The following is a 14,630-nucleotide window of genomic DNA, read 5'->3' as shown; positions in this document are numbered from 1 at the left end:
TTCCAGCCACTGGATCATGTTATACCTTTCTCTGCTAGATTGGCGATCCCATTATTAAATATTTGTTCTCTATGCAGATACGTAAACTGTAATGAAGTCACACCTTAAACTTCTCTTTGTTAAGCTTAATAGATTGAGCTTCTTGAGACACTGAGGCATGTTTTCTAATCCTTTAATTTATTTTTGTGGCTCTTCTCTGAACCTTCTCCAATTTATCAATATCTTTCTTGAATTGTGGACACCAGAACTAGATACAGTATTCCAGCAGCAGTCACAGCAGCACCAAATATCAGGATAAGAGAACCTCTTCTCCTACTCAAGATTCCCCTGTTTAATACAACCAAGGATTGCATTAGTCTTTTTGGCCATAGCGTCACACTAGGAGCTCATGTTTAAGCTGATTATCCACCACAACTCCCAATTTTTTTTCAGTCATTGCTTCCCAGGATAGAGTCCCCCATCCTGTAAGTATGGCCAACGTTCTTCGTTTCTAGATGTATACGTTTTCATTTTGCTATATTAAAACTAGGGCTGTCAAGCAATTTAAAAAATGAATTGTGATTAATCACACTGTTAAACAATAATAGGATACCATTTATTTAAATATTTGTTTTCTATATCAAATATATTTATTTTAATTATAGCACAGAATATAAAGTGTAAAGTGCTCACTTTATATTTTGGATTGCAAGTATTTGCACTGTAAAAAAAACAAAAGAAATAGTATTTTTCAATTCACCTAATACAAGTACTGCAGTGCAATCTCTTTATCAAGAAAGTTGAACTTGCAAATGTAGAATTATGTACAAAAAAACTGCATTCAAAAATAAAGCAATGTAAAATTTTAGCCCCTGGAAGTCCACTCTGTCCTCCTCCTTGTTCAGCCAATCGCTAGACAAACAAATTTGTTTACATTTGCAGGAGATAATGCCTGCTTCTTGTTTACAACGTCACCTGAAAGTGAGAACAGGTGTTTTCATGGCACTGTTGTAGCTGGCATCGCAAGATATTTACATGCCAGATGCGCTAAAGATTCATATGTCCCGTCATGCTTCAACCACCATTGCAGGAGACATGTGTCCATGCTGATGATGGCTTCTGCTTGATAATAGTCCAAAGCAGTGGGGACCGACGCATGATTATTTTCATCATCTGAGTCAGATGCCACCAGCAGAAGGTTGATTTTCTTTTTTCGTGGTTTGTCTTCTGTAGTTTCTGCATCTGAGTGTTGCTCTTTTAAGACTTCTGAAAGTATGCTTCACACCTTGTCCCTCTGAGATTTTGGAAGGCACTTCAGATTCTAAACCTTGAGTTGAGTGCTGTATCTACCTTTAGAAATCTCACAATGGTACCTTATTTGCGTTTTGTGAAATCTGCAGTGAAAGTGTTCTTAAAATGAACCATATGTGCCAGGTCATCATCCAAGACTGCTATAGCATGAAATATGTGGCAGAATGTGGATAAAACAGAGCAGGGGACATACAATTCTCCTCCCAGGAGTTCAGTCATAAATTTAATTAACGCATTATTTTTTTAATGAGCATCATCAGCATGGAAGCATGTCCTCTGGAACGCTGGCTGAAGCATGAAGGGACACACAAATGTTTAGCATATCTGGCATGTAAATACCTTGCAATGCTGGCTGCAAAAGTGCCATGCAAATGCCTGTTCTCACTTTCTAGTGACATTGTAAATAAGAAGAGGGCAGCATTATCTCCTGTAAATGTGAACAGACTTGTTTGTCTTACCGATTGGCTGAACAAGAAGTAGGACTGAGTGGACTTGTAGGCTCTGAAGTGTTTTTTTGAGCAGTTATGTAACCAAAAAAAAAAAATCTACATTTGTAAGTTGCATTTCACAACTAGGAGATTGCTCTACAGTACTTGTATGAGGTGAATTGAAAAAATACCATTTCTTGTATCATTTTTATAGTGCAAATATTTGTAATAAATAATATACTCTTTGATTTCAATTAGAACACAGAATATAATATATGAAAATTTAGAAAAACATACAAAATATTTAATAAATATCAAGTGTTATTCTATTGTTTAACAGTGCAGTTAAAACTGCGAATAATTGTGATTGATTTTTGAGTTAACTGCAATTAATCGACGGCCCTAATTAAAACATATTGTTTGTTTTGCACTCAGTTTACCAAGAGATCAAGATTGCTCTGTATCCCCTGACCTCTTTATTATTTACTATTCTCCTAATTTTTGTGTCATCTGTAAACTTGATCAGTAGTGATTTTTCTTTTCTTCTAGGTCATTAAATAGCTTAAGGCTGAAAACCGACAATCCCTGCAGGGCCCCACTAGGGAATAACATCCATTTGTTGCTAACGCCTCATTTATAATTACATTTTGAGACTTCTCAGTTATCCAGCTTTTAGTCCACTTCATGTGTGCTATGTTAATTTTATATCTTTCTAGTTTTTAATCAGAATGTTGTGCAGTACCAAGGCAAATGCCTTACAGAAGTCTAAGTAAATTACATCAACACAGTTACCTTTATCAGTCAAAAAATCTAAAAAATTTAAAAAAAATTAATTCTGGTTCTGTTTTCCACAAACCCATATGGATTGGCATTAATTATATTGTTGTCCTTTAATTCTTTATTAATAGAGTGCTTTCAGCTTTTTCGCCTGTCATTATCCCGTTTTTCCTTTTGGAATTTCCCCTGTGTTCCAAAGCTTATTGAAAATCAACATTGATGGTCTAGCAAGTTCCTCAGCCAGCTCTTTTAAAACTCTTAGATGCAAGTTATCTAGGCCTCCAGATTTAAAAATGTCTAACTTAGTAGCTGCTGTTTAACATTGTCCTGAGATACTGGTGGAATGGAAAGAGTGGCATGACTACATCTGTCTGTTTAAATACAGAACAAATATTTATTTAACACTTCTGACTTTCCTGCATTATCAGTGATAATTCTAACATTTCCATCTAGTAATGGACCAATATCATTGTTAGTATTCTTTTTGTTCCTAACGAACTTTAAAAAAAAATCATTCTTATTGTCTTGAATTCTGCTGACCATAGATTTTGCCTTCTGTGTCTCTTTGCTTCCCTTATCAATTATCTACAAGTTCAAGCTTCTGATTTATGTTTATTACTATCAACTTCCCCCTTTCTTCCATTTGTTATGTATATATATATTTTTTATTGTTGCTTTCATTTCTCCTCTAAACCAGGTCCATCTCTCTCTCCCCCCCCCCTTTTCCTTTGAACCTTCTGCCTCGATTTGTGGGTTTGGGGGCTTCTAGTAGCATTTTCCGATTTTTAAATTTTTCCTCCCAGTTTTTAATCCTAGTCTTTAGGTTCCAGAAACTCCAAGCCTGTTGGCCACTCTTAAGATAAAACACATAATGTGTGTCTCTACATTTCAAGCCTCTCTGCTGTTAAGGACACCTTACTGTACAATGACTTCAGAATAGCCATTTTTAAGGTTCTTTCCTTGTTAAATAGACTACTTATTTCCTTGGGTTTTATTTTTAGTTAAGAAACTAAGACCCTGGCCAGGTTCTCCCCAAGAGATTTTGGCTGGTTTAATGAAAACCTTTAGGACTCCACTTGTAAAGCTGTTATCCTAGTGCATTATCACAAGCTAGGAAAAATCCTATTGTCAGTCAGCCTGGGACAACAAAAAATGGACCAGATAATAAAATTTAATTTCTTCATTATTGTAAGGTCCATACTGCAATTTGTGCACCATATCTACTATAATTTCCAGACCAGTTTTATTAACTTTTTGATTTTTATGAGCTCAGTCCCAAGTTAGTTCATAAAATAAGGGTTCTATTGTATGCATTAATGTGGTACAAAGTGTGCCTTATTGGGTTTATTAAATTTAATAAAATACTTAATGGTAAATGCAGGTACATGTGGGGAAGATTTTTTTTTTAAGGAAGCTTATTCTGAGTCTTAAGGGCTTCTTTCTGTTAAAAAGATTGTCAGCTTTTTCAGCTCTCATCTCTAATTTACCTGTGACTTGGTTTAACTCCTACAGCTCCTCTTTTTTCCTCATAAGAATGTATTGTTCCTATAAAAATGTATTTCCTTGGGCATCTTTGAATCCTAAATGTGTGGTTTTGTACTGTGCAGTGTCTTTTCATCATTCTGCAGTAGAAAATGAGTTTCAGAGTTAGAGGAAGGCCTGTAGTGCAGATCCTGGCTACTATATAGAGCAGCTTTTCTGTTCACCTCGCAGCTGCTAAGCGTTTTATTTTGCATTTGTTAGAGGATGGGTTAGTAAGTGTCGTCATATGAAACAAAAATACAACTTGATTAGTCAACTAGTGTCAGTTGTTAAAACAGAAATGAAGTCAGTTATTTTCTCCTGATAGAGAAAAAACTATTGTATTCTATTAATTTCCCTTTAATTGAGTACATAACCTGAATCCATGATTGCCTGGTCTCCTTACTCTGATGTCTGTCTACTTTAAAAGTTGTAATTTAGTCATAATAATTATAAGATCATGTTACATTTCTGGGGTTAAATCTATTTGACACATAACCCATATGAGAAAAACCCTTAACAAATAATAGTGCTTTCCATGATAGTTTAAGCTTTAGTTGATATTAGGATTATAAAACCTGGTTTTAAGGAGGAATTGCAGTTTATATCATAATGGAATATTTTATACTTTTGTTTAAACCATTGTTAAGTAGAAATTTCAAAGTTAGAAAGATTATCCTAACTTGATCAGCAAGACTAAAGTGTAAGTATGTGTGTGGAAAATGTGCAGACTGGTAGGACCCTTGAATTACTTGGGTATCAAGTTTAAGACAAAATGAGGAACAGTTTTCACCATTCCAGTCACTTAACAGCTACATTGGAACTTGTAAAGTTTAGGATGCAGGGGTGTTTAACATCTTTTTTCCATAAAATTATGCAAAAAAAGTATTAAAAAAAAATTATGCTTATGCTGTTGTTGTTGTTGTATAGCTAGGTATCAAATCAAGCAAAATAAAATGTTATGAGGATAACATTAAAACAAAACCCCGCAGATGACATTTTCATCTGTGCTAAAGTACAGTGTTTTCAGTAGAAAAAAAAACAACCCTTTCCCTGATGTCACTTAGCAATTAAAATCATTCAATCACAGCAATTGTGTGTGTAAATAATTTGCTTAAACCTTGCGAGGGGGAGGGAGAGACAGTGAATACTTGGCAAGGACAGAGATATAATTGACCACTGCTACTAGCTTGCTTATAACATTGGTATGTGGTGAAATTTTAAGACTTTGTTTGGAGGTTTCATCATTAGAAAAATGTTGAATTCATTTTTAATCACTTAGCAATCAGATCCTTTAGGACTTCACAAATACCATTTAAAAATACTGGAGTTAAGTTTTTCCCTTTGCTTTTCCATAGATAGAAGCTTTTTGTCTGCATCAACAGTAAGAATTGTATTAACTTCCTAATTGTGGGTAGGGAATAAGGATTTGGTCTATTATGAATCTGAATGAATGTTCAGATCAGTTATAACCAATGAAATTCTAGTAAGTAATCTTTCCTGTTCTGAAATGTCTTTCCAGATTTCTGATCTATCTTTACTATAAACACAAAATCTTTAAAAGCAGCTACAGTGACTTGCTTTTCTGAAGAAAAAGTTGAAATGGATGCCACATGCTCATATACCGAAATTGTTGTGGGTCTCTGAATACGGTTTATTGGACTACTGAGACACTTGTGGAGTGATGGGACAGTATTACATGTGGGTCTCAAATGGCAAGTCAGTTTACATAGCATACAACTGGTAATAACTAGGTAGTGCATAATGACTTAATAGCAGATTTTTATGAATCTGAGTGAATTATGTTGCATTTATGGTTTATGCATAGTTACATATACAATTTTAATATGATGGAATCAGTAGATGTCTGTGTGCTTTTCCAGAGGGGAATGGGCAGGTGCTGGAGCTAGTTTGAGTTCACAAGCTTTTCCTTCTTAACAGGCCCACTTATTACTATAATTGATTACTATTATAGAAGTATTGTTATAATGTGCATATAATTACAGGGGGAAAGTAATGGAGTGGAGAAAACAGGGCAAGGTAATTAATTCAGTTTTTGTATTGTCATATGACAAAATGAGGTTTGATTACCCTTACTCGCAGAAAATGGTCTAGGGCAAGAAACTTCTGTACAACAGTATGATCATGTGGGGTTATGAGCACAGGGCAAAGGTGACTTGCTTTTTTTGGTTTTGTTTTTTTGTTTCAAATAAATTCACTTAAACAATTTTAATTAAAATTTAAGCAATAAGGATTTTAACTGTGATGTTGCAAATTTGCCCTGCTATTAAAAACTGAATATAGTCTCTGCACCAGAATTGTAAAGCAAGATTATATAGTTTGAAAAAGACTGGAAATAAGCTCCTCTTAACATCTCTAGTTAAACAGTCAAGGAAAGGAAAGGAACATAATCCAATTCCAGTGCATTTGATCACATAATCCTAGAGCAAAACACTGCTTTGACTTTATAAGTCATGGGGCTATGCCCTTGTGAGAAATTTATTCCCACCCTCTCTGCAAAGGAATAGGGTATGCTTACTCACATGCTGTCTCTGAGCCTTGTTGGGGGATTCTTTCATCTCAGCTATTAAGTTTCTAAAACTCAGACCCTTCTCCCTCATCAGCTTTGGAAGTGCGGAGAATCTCTCTCCTTTCCCTCCTAAGTCTACTGTGCTGTACTCCACACACCCCTTCAGAGGAAGTGGGATGTCTTTACTGCTCTACCTTCTTCAGTCTCCTGTCTGCTGCAGGTGTGGGGATGGAGGGTGCTATGCTATTTTGCCCCTCTTTCTCCCGCAGCCTTTCTTTTTTGGGGGTATTGTTTACCTATTAATAGCACAGTTGCCTGCTGGCATTGTTCATCAAAAAATATTGTTTATCATGTAATATGTTAATTGATTGGGTGCCAGAGTCTTCCAAGCCACAAGTGTTAGATTGATATGATGATCCTGAGTGCTGGGTTGTGCTTTTTAATTTTCTGATTTAATCCTAGAGAAGTCAAAATCACATGTAGGCAGCCAGCTTCATTGCACATGTGAGGGCAATCTAAAAGGCAAGTTCCAGCTACAGATTGACTTTAATTTGAGGGGTTTTTTTTCCTTCCAGAGTTACCCTATTTGGATAGACAACTTGTGTAAAATAGATTCCATCTTATAAAGCCCTTTCAACTGAATTTTAGAAGTATGTGTGTATATAGGCTTTGTGCTTTACAGGTTTCTCTGATGTTAACTTGTCTCTGGGTCTAGAAGTAGCTTCATTGCCCATTAGAAGGATTGGAGTACAGTATTTCATTAAAAGGCAAAGCACAGCTGAATGGAACTAACATCCCAGAGTTCTGTAATTCCATACCGCAAATTTTGATCTAGTAGTTCTATATGCTGTTGCTTTGTTTACTGCCAGATTTTTGTATATAAGTTCAGTGCTCCATATAACGAATTCTGGCTCACGTTTCTAATAGAAATGTGAACATAGGCATCTACATTTCCTACCCCATTTGGGTCTTTTCAGAATGTGCTGCTTTTTCCTCTGTCAGATTGAAGGACCATGACAGACGGACAACTGACGTTCGTGTACGCTACTAGTGGGAAGACACACTCCTAACCCCTACTGTTGTTCCAGAGTCTCAGACAGGAGGGGGAAGCGAGAAGGAGAACAGATTTATGGATAGAACATTGGGCAATGCGATTAATTCTCTTATCATTTTCCACCAGAAATTTATTCTGATGGATATCAGTTTTTAACCATTTAACTACTGCATGCTGTACAGTGAGTCAGTAGAAGCTTGGATACAGCTGGAGCATATCCATCAAAGGGCAAACATCTAAATTAGGGTAATTATTAGTGTAAAATACTAAATGGTTAACCAGTAAGCATCAGTCTTACCGGTTAACCAACCCTAATGGTTAACACCCAGGTATGGCCAGCACAACCCTTGTCCCCGTGGCCTTCTCCATTTAATCAGTTAACTGATTTAAATTACATAAACTATTAAAATTAAACAGTTAACTTTTTAAAAAGTTATGTACATCCCTAGTGTAAATAGGCTTATTGGTCTAGCTTGAAATGCCCTAGCGCCATGCTGCACCCAGAAGCAGCTGGCAAGTCCGGCAGCAACTCCTGGGGGGAGGGAGGGTCTGTCTCCGCACACTGCCCTCGCATGCAGGCACTGCCCCTGCAGCTCCCATTGGTGGGGAATGAGGAACCACGGTCAATGGGAGCTGCAGGGGCAGTGCCTGTGGATGGGGGCAGAGCATGGAGCAGCCTGTACACCCCCTCTCCCGCCAGGAGCTGCTGCTGGACATGCCAACCACTTCCGGGGAGCAGCACTGGGCCAGGGCAGGCAGGGAGCCTGCTTTAGCCCTGCTGAGCTGCCGCCCGGGAGCTGCCTGAGATAAGCAGTACCTGACCAGAGCCTGCAATCCTAAACCTTGCCCACAGCCTGAACCCTACCCGCACCCTGGCCCCGGCCCTGCATCCCCTCCAAAGCCCACACCCTGCACCCTAAGCCGCTCCCGAGACCCCTCCCAGAGCCAGAATTCCACATCCCCTCCTGCACCCCAATCTCCTGCCCGAGCCCTGGGCCCACACCCAAATCCCTGCCTGTACCCCAACCCCTGCCCCAGGCTCAGCCCGTAGCCCCTCCCACACTCTGAACCTCTCAGCCCCAACCCAGAGACCACACCCCCTCCTACATCCCAACCTCCTGTCCCAGCCTGCTGAAAGTAAGGAAGGGTGGAGGAGAGCGAGTGATGAAGGGAGGGAGATGGAGTGAGTGGGGCGGGGCATCAGAGAAGGGGCGCGGAGTGAGGGTTATCCAACTTAATGCTTCTCAATGTATCTGAAATACAAAATTTAGATGAGTAAAATATGAACTGCAAATCATTACATGTAATATAAAGTTACAGGACAATGTGCCAAACATAGAGGATACTGATACGTGTGTGGAAATTCACATGTATGACCGGACCTCGCATGTGAGTAAACCTATGCAGGTACTTCGGTGTTCGCAGGCGTATGGCCCAAGTTGATATTGATTGCACTAGGCAGAGGAATTTCTACCACATGACTCCTTAGTACTGTCACTGTACATGTCTGTAAAATGTTTAGATTGTTCATATGGAAATGCCTGCATTTCAGGAACATGGAGCCTACTTATCCTTAAAAGATAGTATATCAGAGCCCAACATTAAAACTTACAATTTCAGATTCCTGAGAGAGGCCAGGATGAGGTAATATCTTTTATTGGGCCAGCTTCCGTTGGTGGAAAAAACAAGCTTTTGAGCACTACAGAGCTCTTCTTTCAAATCCCTGCATTTTTCTGTGTTCCAGATAAATCATCAGGGATCCTCACCTTAAATAGTGGGATCCTTGTAAGGGAGGAATTCCAGGAACTCTTGTAGTGTTCCTGTATATGTCTTTATATTTAAAATAGATTTTTTTTAAGGGGAAAAAGGTTGCCAAAAAGAGCGAATAAATGCAGATAAGTACAGCGTATAGTTGGAGCAAATATGAAGAATCACAATCACTAATAAATTAGTAAAATTTATAGAGAGGACTATATAGGGTCCTCAGGACCATAGTAGTTGCATTTAAAATTATATAAAGTTAACAGGCTTAATATAAGTGTAAGTACATAGAGTAGAAGTATCATTATAATTAATGAAAATGACTGTTTAAAGAATGACTGGTTTTAGTACTCTTCACAGTGGATACTTTTCTATGCTGAAAAGTTTTTATCATCACTTGTACCTCTTTGAGGCTATTCTTGAAAAGCCAACCTGCTATTTTATTTTTTTAGTTCTTGATTTGGTGATACACATTATGTGATTTCTTTTAATGTAAGTGACAGAAAACTGCTTCGACATGCATCAACCTGCGGGTCTATTTAGACAGAGCACATTCATCTGGTATGTATTAACTCATTTGAAAATAGTGGCTGGTGGAAGTTCTGAATATAAGACAGGTAGAACCAGACTGAATATTTACCTCTGTTGAAAAAAGCCATGAATGTAGGGCAATAGATTTGAGTCTTATAGCTGGATAAAATTGTGTTGAGGCCTCAGTAGTGTAGAGAGAACTTTGCTACTGTTTTCACTCCCCTAAATCGTTGCAGGATAGCAAACTGTGAACATTCCGTATTTTGACAACAAAAATATAGCATGTTAAAAAACAAAAAACCCCCTGTGGTTTTAATAATCTATTTTTGGTAGCCACTGACACATTAACATGAATATCATGTGGTATTGTATTTCCATGTTGAATCAGAAATGAAACTTCAGAAGCTTAGTAGTTTTCTATATGTTAGTAATTTGTTTTTTTGCTAAAATAACCACAGGCCCAGTCCTGTTCGTGGTGAATTAATAAGGCGTTTTAACATAGGGACTCATCTGTTTGGGAACATCTGTTGCACTAGATAAAGTACTACCAGGATTAATCTACAAAATGCATGCTTATAAATACTTTTGGTTATGCATTTGTACAGTTCCTAGTACAATGGCGCTTCAAAACTAGTTTGAACCTTTGTGTGTTACCATAATATATATGATGTAAAATATATAAAAAATAACTGGACCAAAGTTTTGACCCAGTGTGCTTGATCAGTGTCTAAGTATGCTGTGCAGTGTTGTATAACTTCGTTATTTAACTTCGAAAATGTAAATAGAAATATTGTACAATATTTGCAGCCATCCAAGTAGTGATTATCACTGAAGATGAAAGCTATACAGACTAGATTTGCTAATATTTAAATGTCTGGGATAAATTTTTCAGTTGATTTGTTTGGAATCAACAGTTTCCCTGCAAACCAGTTGTTACCAGAGTGATGGATAAACCCTTCTCACAATGGCCAGAATGTCTGTATTTCTGCTACGAGATTTTTTCCCCTCCTCATTTTCCCCTTTTAGAACCAATTTTGCTTCCTCCTTGTGTATTTTAGTCACACAAAAGAAGTTTAATTTTTGTATAACAGTCATATGTGCTTCACCAACTGGACTCTAATTTATATAATTAACTCTAGCAAAGAATATTAGGAAAAAATTGATAGAATCCTCGTTTGGGATGTAGAAACTACGTGCAGTTTATGGTAGCACTCTATTCTGCAGTTGATTTCACATCTAAGAAGTTAGGCTTCAAATGGAGAAGACTTGAGGCTCTTAATGTTTCAGATCCTTATTTCTCCCCTGGCACAGGAAGAACTTCTGAATTCAAGGACTGTAGAAGATGGTGGGATCATGGATTCCATTCTGCAGAAAATACCCAGTAGGTCAGATTGTTGTGCATCTATTCTTCTGTCTGACTACAGATTTCTTACACTAGTGGTTCTCATTCTTTTCCAACTCCTTAGTCCCACACTATCCACTTTTTTTCTTCTTCTGTGGTGTTTAAACCGAAAATGTGTTTCAAGTAATCAGCACATCTTCAAATGCAGCTAAAGGTTAGCTACTGAAGAAAACAAACTATGTTAATATATGAAAAATAGCAGAACTACACAGTAAAGCTTACGTGTTTGCTATCTGTTTTCTGTCACACATAAATAAGACACGTGTTTCCCACCAGTTTGTGTGTATATTAAGCAAGGGCACCCAGGTTCTCCTTCTAATGTGCTTCACTCTCAAGCTGCCGCTCCTGCAGGTAAAGTTGCGGTAGTGTTTTGTTTTCTTTCTCTTTCATCTCCCTTCACATGGCTACCCCAGATTCTTTAGATGGGGACAGATTGGCTCAAGGGCTTCTCTGTTTCCCCACCCTTATCCCCTATTTTGAAGCACCATCTCTTATCTTTTATTCCACTTCTGCTGCCAGAGTCGCTGCATTTGTAAGCAGCCCCATCTCCTGTTCACTTTTTAAAAATAGTGGTGAGTAATCTATTTCCTTTTTAAAAAGTCACATTAAACAGCGGATCTGTAATTTAAGGAAATCTAAGTACTAACAAAGCGGTTTTCAAATTAATGTCTTCAATTATGTTCCTGAGGACATACACCTAATCACCAATATCACTATCTCTTCTTGCTTGGCCTGAAGGATTTTGCCTGTGCCTTTTCAGGGGAGAGAGTTAGGCTATGGCTACACTACAGACTGTACAGCGGCACATCTGTACTGCTGCAGCTGCACCACTGTAAGGCCTCCCGTGTAGCCGCTCTCTCCTATTGGCATAATTAAACTACCTCCGTTGAGCAGCAGTAGCCATGTCAACTGGAGGGCATCTCCTGCTGACGCAGCGTTGTCCACACCGGTGCTTTTGTTGGTGAAACTTACCTTGGTCAGGGGGTGTTTTTTTCACACTCTTGACTGACAAAAGTTTACCAGCAAAAGTGCTAGTATAGTATAGACCTAGTCTTAGCATACTGTCCATTTAGTTGGGCTTTTGGTTTTCTTTTGTTTCGGCATAGGGGATTTTTCCAGACAAAGCATGTCACTGTCCTTCAGAGGATCTTGCCTGGAAATATTCTAGAATCTGCCTTTAGAAGGTGATCTGCAAAGGATTTTTTAAAACTAGTGTTGTGCCCTTTCGTGTTGGTGGTTATATAAAGAAGCCCTGAAAAGTAAGTTTTATTTTCTTGCTTGTTTTAATCTTAAAAATATTCAGGAATGAAGTTTGGTCTTCCCTGGGTTTGTTGACAGCTTGGTGGTGGTGGTGTGAAAGATATTTATTGTGAGTGCTATTGTGCAGGAGTGATCAACTTACCTGTAGTGGGTGGAGTACAGACTCTTAAACCTTGTCATCAATGGTAAAAAAGGGGTGTGTGTGCGTATTGTATAAATATAATTTTACCTCAGGGCAGTTATTGTGCATGACCTATCCCAAGTGAAACAGTGAAAACAAGGCACTTAAGTTTTACTGCAAGGTAAACTAGGCTACGCCAGCATTATCTTTCTGCCTGGGGCTGACCTCACCTAGCTCACCTTGTGTAAAACTTTAAAGTGCCCTGTCTTCATTTGTTTCTTGCTTAGGGTAGCTCATACATGTTAGCTGCTCCAAGGTTTTAAAAAAAACACAAAACCTTTTTTACTGGTGAAGACAAGGCCTTAGGAATAGATGTTAAACTAAGTGGATGAAAATAAATTAAAAAACTGTTTTTATTTAAATAAAAACAGGATTCTTTTTTTAAAATAAATCTACTTAAAATTATGACAATATATACTAAGGCCTAAATTTACTATAAGCTATTAAAATTGGAATTAAATAAAAAATGTTTTCTGCTAGAGTTTTAAACAAAGCCATACCACAGAACTAGTGGAAGTCACTGGTTGAGCACTTAAAACCACAGTTTTGTTGATGTGCTAAACCAGCTATTGACAGTAGTAGCCTCTTCTGCAGGTGCAGTGAGAATTTCTACATGTCAGCTTATTCAACTAGTTCAGTTTAATGACTAGTTTGTTTCAAAGTTAAGAAACCAAACAGAAATTGAGAAAGCAGGAAAGTTTATTTTCCTCTTCCAATTTATGAATCAAATTATGATATGAGGATGAGTTCTGCAAGTTTTCAGTGCTGAAGGAAACTATCCAATTTGCTAACTGAACATAATACCTCTTTTGTTTGTTTAATCAGTTTTAAATGCAAAGCATATTTTGATTGTTCTTAGTTAAAATAAAAATTATTTTTAAATGTTTTTATTTTTTTATTTGCATTCCAATGTCCATCTAGTGCAGCTTGGCGCAAATCATTAGGGTTTTTTTAAACTCGTTAATGAGAGGTCATTCACCATGTTCTAACAATAAAGTAAAAATTAATTTGAATAAATATGTTAAATGTAGGTAGATACACTGTATCTTCCTGGCTAGCAAAAAGAAGTACCAGATTTAATGTAAAGGCTATATTTAGTTGCAAATCAACATATTTTAATGGTTACCAACCAGTGAGAATTATCTTTTGTTTTGGAAAAATAATTACAGTACAAAAGCAAAACAAAATTAAAACTGGTTATTTAAATTAAGGTTTCCTGTTTGCTGATTTAAATCAGGATTACGAGTGACTTAAATCCTTTTGATTAAATCGTTACACCTTAGTATAAGACTGTTACCCTCTCAATTACTGAGATTTCAGTCTTTTGTGATAATCCTAATTCCACTTATTCTTGAGTCATGTTAGTGTCCCAGGATATACCAGATTTGAATTTCTAATGTAAGGAACAGTTGAGGATGAGATGTGGGGAACTTTTTCTGATGGCAAAAACTTTTCATCGTAAAGAAGCTAAAGAGGACATAAGCCCTATTTATTTAAAGATTGTCTTTTTATATTGAGGATGTAATGTATTATATCATTAACACTTTTCACATGATGTTTAGTTTAAATGTCCCAGAGTGGAGGCCATGTTGGCCACCAAGCTTCTTAGGCAGACTATATACAGACAAAATAAGCATGAACGGCGACTTCCATAAACTGGATTATAACTCCAAGATCCCAAAATGTCAGGAAAGGGTTTTTTCTCTGTTCACTTGCTGTCTTTTCAAACATTTTTTCAGAAAAGGGAGGCTTTTATAGTATTGGGAAGAATGGATGAGAATTGTTCGTTCTATCAGCTGAAAGCCCATGCCATCCCAAAGGGGTGGTGGCTGTTGGGCCAAATAATCCACCATCTGTGCAGTCTTCCTCATATTAGCTGTAAAGTAAGTGTGGTG

At 37.4% G+C, this 14,630-nt stretch overlaps 1 protein-coding gene across 7 annotated transcripts in view; it reads left to right on the top strand.

Annotated features, from left to right (window-relative positions):
* The window catches only part of SPRED1 (sprouty related EVH1 domain containing 1), a 122,441-nt gene that overhangs the window by 15,539 nt on the left and 92,272 nt on the right, over nt 1–14,630 (top strand). Inside the window, exon 2 of one of the 7 annotated variants that reach the window (XM_073348863.1) lies at nt 11,204–11,273. The exons of the other annotated variants lie outside the window; for them this stretch is intronic. The gene's annotated coding sequence lies outside the window, so the exon portion shown is untranslated. The remainder of the gene's footprint in view (nt 1–11,203; nt 11,274–14,630) is intronic. 7 annotated transcript variants of the gene reach the window in all.

This window comes from Lepidochelys kempii, chromosome 6 (assembly GCF_965140265.1).
Source record: "Lepidochelys kempii isolate rLepKem1 chromosome 6, rLepKem1.hap2, whole genome shotgun sequence".
Lineage (NCBI taxonomy): Eukaryota > Metazoa > Chordata > Testudines > Cheloniidae > Lepidochelys > Lepidochelys kempii.
This window is presented reverse-complemented; position numbering and strand designations above follow the sequence as displayed.